Consider the following 6,424-nt stretch of genomic DNA (forward strand, 5'->3'; position numbering starts at 1 on the left):
TTATGGCTGGAATTATTCAATGATTATGACTGCGATATCCTATAGCACCCTGGGAAGGCCAACAAGGCGGCAGATGCACTGAGTCAACAACCAATGCTTAACATGTTATCAGTACAAGAGATACTGCGAGAGATAAAATCTGATATCTCTACTTTGGATGTAGAGATATTGATTGGCCTGTTAGCATCCCTCTCGGTACAACCAACCATTATGGAGGCTATTCAGGAAGAAAAACTTGCTGACCCGAAGCTGCTAAGATTGGTCCATGAGATAAAGAGGGATATGAGACGAGGATTCCATATATCAGATGATGGGGTGCTAGGATTTAAGGGTGGAATCTGTATTCCGGATGATGAAGAAATCAAGAAACGCATTTTCTATGAGGCCCATAATGCCCCTTATGCTATGCACCCGGGTACTAGTAAAATGTACCAAGAATTAAAGAAGTACTTCTTGTGGCCAGGAATGAAGAAAGAAGTGGTGGAGTACGTATCTCACTACTTAACTTGTCAGCAAATAAATTCAGAACATCAACAATCGGTTGGGTTCCTACAATCCTTGGAAATTCTATAATGGAAATGGCAAATGATTACCATGGACTTTGTTTAAGGTCTACCAACGACTACTAAAGAAGAAGATAGCATATTGGTTATTATAGACAGATTGACTAAGTCTGCTAATTTCTTGCCTGTCAAGATAACTAATGTTGCACACAAGTTTCCAGATATTTATATAGCAGAGGTTGTAAGACTTCATGGAGTGCCCATCTCTATTGTATTCGATTGTGAGAAGCGATTCATTTCAGCGTTATGGGGGAGGATTCAGATCATAATTGGTACTACAATGAAGTTTAGAACCGCCTTCCATCCCCAATCTGATGGCCAGAGCGAACAAACCATTCATACCCTAGAGAATATGTTGAGAACTTTTGTGCTCAATTTCCAAGGGTAGTGGAATGAAATGCTACCATTGATAGAGTTTACCTATAACAACAACTATCATGATTCTATCAAGATGGCTCCATATGAAGCTGTATAAGGGTGGAGATAATGATCACCAATGAAAGGAAATTCCATGGGTTAGATGAGTTTGATCAGGCTACTAAGGATATTTAGCGGATTCAACAACGATTGCAAACTTTGAGAGATCGACAACGTAAATACGCTGACAAAAAAAGGTGACCCCTGGTGTTTAAGGTTCACGATCTGGTGCTATTAAAGATTGCTCCACTAAAAAGAATTATGCAATGCAGACAGAAGAGAAAGTTAAGTCCTAGGTTCATCGAACCATTTGAGATCCTAGAAATAATAGAAAATGTGGGTTATAGGTTAGCCCTTCCACCTGCATTGTCCTAGGTTCACAATGTGTTTCACGTATCTATACTGAGAAAATACGGTAATGACACTACGCACATGCTCATCTATGAGCAAATAAGTGTTGATCCTCAACTATACTACGAAGAAAAGCCAATGACAATTCTAGACCGGAAGGACAAAGTGTTGAGGAACATATCAGTGCCACTAGTGAAGGTTCAGTGGTGTAACCATGACATTAAAGAAGCCACGTGGGAGACTGAAGCCAAGAAGAAGTAATTATATCCCCACTTGTTTTAAGTTTCAGGATGAAATTCTTATAAATTGTAGGTATTGCAATGCCCTGCGTTTCGGGAACCTACGAGTAGCTGAGGACAGGATGGTGATACATATATGACTATCATTATGAATGAGAATATATGATTAAGAAGCAAAACTCATGTAGAAAATGTTAACAAAAATGTGATACATGCGGTTTGGTGACAAACCGAGCATTTCGGTCCAAAACCAAATGGAAACCCTAATCGGGTAAAATCTCAGATAATTATGGAAAAATAATATTGGGTTTTAAATTATTGGATTAATTTTAATTAAGGTCACAATTTTTATTTTGTGTGAAAATCTCAAGGATTGCATTTTTGTGAAAATGCACATTTTAGCCAAAAATGTGATTTTTGCTAATTAAATTTTTTTGAGTTATGTATATAGGCGTGTGACAACTTAAATTAAATTAAAATGACTATTTAATTTAATTACCCTTTATTAAAATTTTAAATAGGGGAAAATAAGAAAAATTAACATTAGTAACTATTCAGAGAAAAATACAATTAACTTAAGATTAATTAGACTTAAGTGAGATTAATTAAGAAATTAATCTAGCCATAACTGAAGTTAAGGGGAGCGACAGCAAGGTGGCTCAATGGTAAATTAATTTTTAATTTTTTTATCAAATATAAATAGATAAGATGGTCAAGAGTCTTCATTATTCACAAATACAAAACTTGAAGTTCAAGTTTTCTCTCAAAAGTTCTCTAAAGCTCTCCTTGTGACCAACTCCCATAGGGCTAGGTTATCTTGAAATTTTTGCTCAGAAATCTCTCTTCTCTCATCCTTCATCGATCCTAATCTTAATCCTAAGTGTTAGAGTGCAAGTTTGACACTAAGGAGATCACATACCAAGTTAGTTTCACAAAGGTAAACACTAGATATAGTTGTCAAAGTTCTTGTGTTTGGTAAGTTTCTGCACTTGGCTGAGTTCATTTAGCTGTATAATATGACTTTGGAGCTTTTGGGGAGTTCAATAAAAAGGACTGGTCTATTCTAGTTAGTTTTGAAATATGGTTTTTGAAAATAAATGTCACTAAGTAGAAAGAATTATTTTTGTGTAAAATATGACAAGGAACTGCTTAGAATAGGTAAGTTTAAATGTTACTAAGTAGAAAGAATTATTTTTGTGTGAGATATGACAAGGAACTGCTTAGAATAGGTAAGTTTAGTTCTACAAAGATTGAGATTTTTTTAAGCTATAGTTTTCCAAATATAATTTTTCAAACTAAGCTACTCATAACTTAGCATTTATAAAGTTTATACTTAGAGAAAATGTGATGATTTTTCTAATTATTTAACTAAGAGAGTTATAAATTTATGTTGGTAATTATAGAATTTATGTTAGCACACTACATGATTATTAAGATTAATTGGATATTAGAGGGTTAATATTTTTTCATTAATTAAAATTGATTTTTTAAAAAAACTTACATAAATTAAACCTAATTAACTATTTCTTTTAATTGTTTCTTAACATATTACTTCATTTTAAATTATCAAAGTTTATAATTAAGGGATTTTATTAGAAAAGGTGAGATTTTTGGTTAAATTAAGAAAAGAAAAAGGTTTAGTGACTCCAAAATGATATCTTCCTGACTAAGTTGGATAATGAAAACTAAAAAGAGAAATTTGGTAGGAAACCGACTTTCAAATAACTAGACCCAAGAGGGAAGTTTTTCCGAAAATTTGACATACGGTTATTGTTTAAAACGTGTAAGGATGAGAATACCCTTGGTAGGTACAATGTTATGATGTTAATGCCCAAGAAGAGCGTAATCTACTATAATGTCATAATTAATCTGAGTACACGGTAGACAATGATGGCTAACGAAGTAGGATTCTCCGAGGGAAGGTTTCACATGTACAAATTAGGACAGCTGGTAAGTCAGTTTATGATTTACATGTCTGAAACATGAGTTAACTAGTTTGTTGATAGCTAGAAGTAGGGCATATACGCTAGTTAAAGGGAGAGGGCTCATATGGAGATGGTCTCTGGGGATTCTTACGCTCCACATGAGATGTTGTATATCGATGGCCCGAGTTATGTCTGTGTCCTTGAGGTAAGTAGCTAGGTAACCTATGATTTTGAAGGATCCTTGGGGTGCTTATGCTCCATTATTTATGTTATTTTAAAATGGTTCGCGATCGTGAGAATTGGCCAGGAGAAAAGCAGACCAGGTAACCTAGGAGTCTGAACGATCCTAGGGGTGCTTATGCTCCACTATGATACATTATTTTTTTAGTCTTTTTAGCTACCAGGACATTTGTCCAAGAAGTAGGTAGCCAGGTAAACCTAGAGGTCTCCATGAGCCAATCTGGATCCACCAACCTCATTATCTGTTTCATATTAGAATTAATGTGCTAGTTAACCAATGGTTACCCTGAAGTGGGATTCCTGAATTAGATATCAATGTAGAGACTTGATTCTCCACTGTGACTTTGAGCGGAGATGCTTGGGGTGTTAGGATTTATGCCCTGAAAGCATGTAAAGACATTTTATTGAATTAAAACTACAACTTTATTATATTTGAATAATTTATATGAATATCAAGAAAATTCCATATTGATTTTTGAGGATATTATCTTGTATTAGTACGAGTGAATTAAGATCATATACAATGAATAAAATAGACAGTAACATGTTAAAGTAAGGAATCTTTAATCAATGGTTACTAGTATGGTAAACTAAGCATACGAGATGCAAGTAATCTAGATTCATATTACTGATGTCGATAGACATCTTGGTAAATTTACTGTATATATAATAAAGATTATATATGACAAGGGCGATATGAATTTACTATCTTTATAAACATACCGTTTGCCATAATAATTTAATTCTTATTATAATAGATGATCATTTGTAGATCAATCTAAATCCTTAGTAGTCATGAACTCCTGTTTGTACTTATTGGATCTTTTTATTCACTCATTAAGGTTTCTTAGTATAATGAGGCTAGCAACTTTTGTTTTTTAGATTCAATATCATGAATGGTTGGGAACATGATTTATAATAATGGAATCTGTTGTACCCCAAAATAAGTGTGAACTCAATCACTCAACTAGGGGTACAACTGTCAAATAAACATAAGGAAAAAGTAGGTGAGTATAACATCTAGCTAACGTTGATGTGAGCAACTCGAGTTAGGACTTGGTAGTTCGACATGTAGATAATCTCCAGATTGTCTCTCAGGACAATAATCCAATTCGAGACATGTAATCGCCAGATCGCCTTTAGGATGCTCTGAACTTAATCTGAACTAAAGTTTGTCCACTCTTCTGTCTTGAGCTCAATGAAGATGTTTAGCTCTCAGAAACCTAGTCATGACGCACAGTGAAGGATCCTGAAAGACTTGGAGGTCCCTTATACGCTCATTAATGCCCAGACAATATTACACATTTATTGTTCGAAATAACGGGAGAAATTTCCATAGGCAATCATAGCCCTAAGTATATTAGAATTATCTTGATTGATTGTTTACCATATTTATGCACAAGATTACCCAAACATGTCCAGGAATATCCTCTATAAATATCATGGATAATGGACAGGAAAAGGGAAGACTTTTTGTAATACAGAAGCTTCGCAAAAATTGTAAGAGATTAATAATATTGTCTCGTGGACTAGGTGGATTTTAACCACTGAACCATGTAAAATTTTGAGTGTGAGAAGCTGTTCATATAATTCATTACGGTTTAGAAAAGAGCACTAATATTTTTGTTATTTGATTTCTTAATATACTGTTGGCAAAAAATCGCATCAACAGTTTGGTGCTTTCATTGAGATTTCATTTGTTCTTAATCCTTTACAATTTTCATTCAAAATTCATCGTAGTGGTCATTCGACCAATGCACAACAATGAAATGGAGCAGCCTGGTGACCAAGAGGTGCATCACACGGTCGTTCCCACTGAAAAGGGCCCAAACGATCAGCAACGCCCTGGAAAGCAACATGTGGGCCAAGATGATACTGGGAGTTAAGATTCACGCCCAGTAAATCCTAATCTAGGATATCTAACATCCATCGAGATGGTGAATGCCCAATTAAGGAGCCATCTCGCTCAAGCCAACAGGCAGATTGAGGAGGTCTTGGCTCGGTTAATGTCATAAAGAGGCAAAGTAGGCCCATAGGTCCCACAAGAATAACCGACCCATTTACAGTCATTTTGTACCTTCAGAGCGAAATCAGTGGAGTGCTCAGCCTACTAATCATCAAAGGAACCATCATCCCCATGTTAGACGATCGATCAAAACTGCGACCCCACCTCCATGCCTTCTGAACAAATTCCAAGGAATTTTCATAACAACCCAACAGGGTGAGCTGGGACAAATTCACAGAGACAAAACGCCCCAGCGAATCCATTTGTATTGTGATTAGAACCACAAGCACAAAGGACTTCGGAGATCGGGATAGAACTGAGACGAGCTAAGTTAGTTTGACTTGATGGGACGAGGATAGCCTCACTGATAAGACACCCGCCATCACCGATCAGGCATCCAACACCACTGCGCCCACAAAGAGACGCTCTAGTTCATCGTGATAGAAGGAGAAATCCTCCCCCGTTAGTGGAAATCTACATCCCACGACCTCATGCTGATAATCTGGGTCCTCGATCTTAGTCGCAGGTCATAAGTTTCGCTAAGGGAAGCTACTGGATGAGGAGCCAGCATGGAGGCAAGTTTGAAAGCGACCTGGGGAATAATCTAAGCTCCACATAAAGTCCTAGTTCCGATCCACATCCTGACCTACGGACCATCTGAATTCACAGAGGAGGTATCTAGAT

This window comes from Humulus lupulus, chromosome 5 (assembly GCF_963169125.1).
Source record: "Humulus lupulus chromosome 5, drHumLupu1.1, whole genome shotgun sequence".
In the NCBI taxonomy this organism is placed as follows: Eukaryota; Viridiplantae; Streptophyta; class Magnoliopsida; order Rosales; family Cannabaceae; genus Humulus; species Humulus lupulus.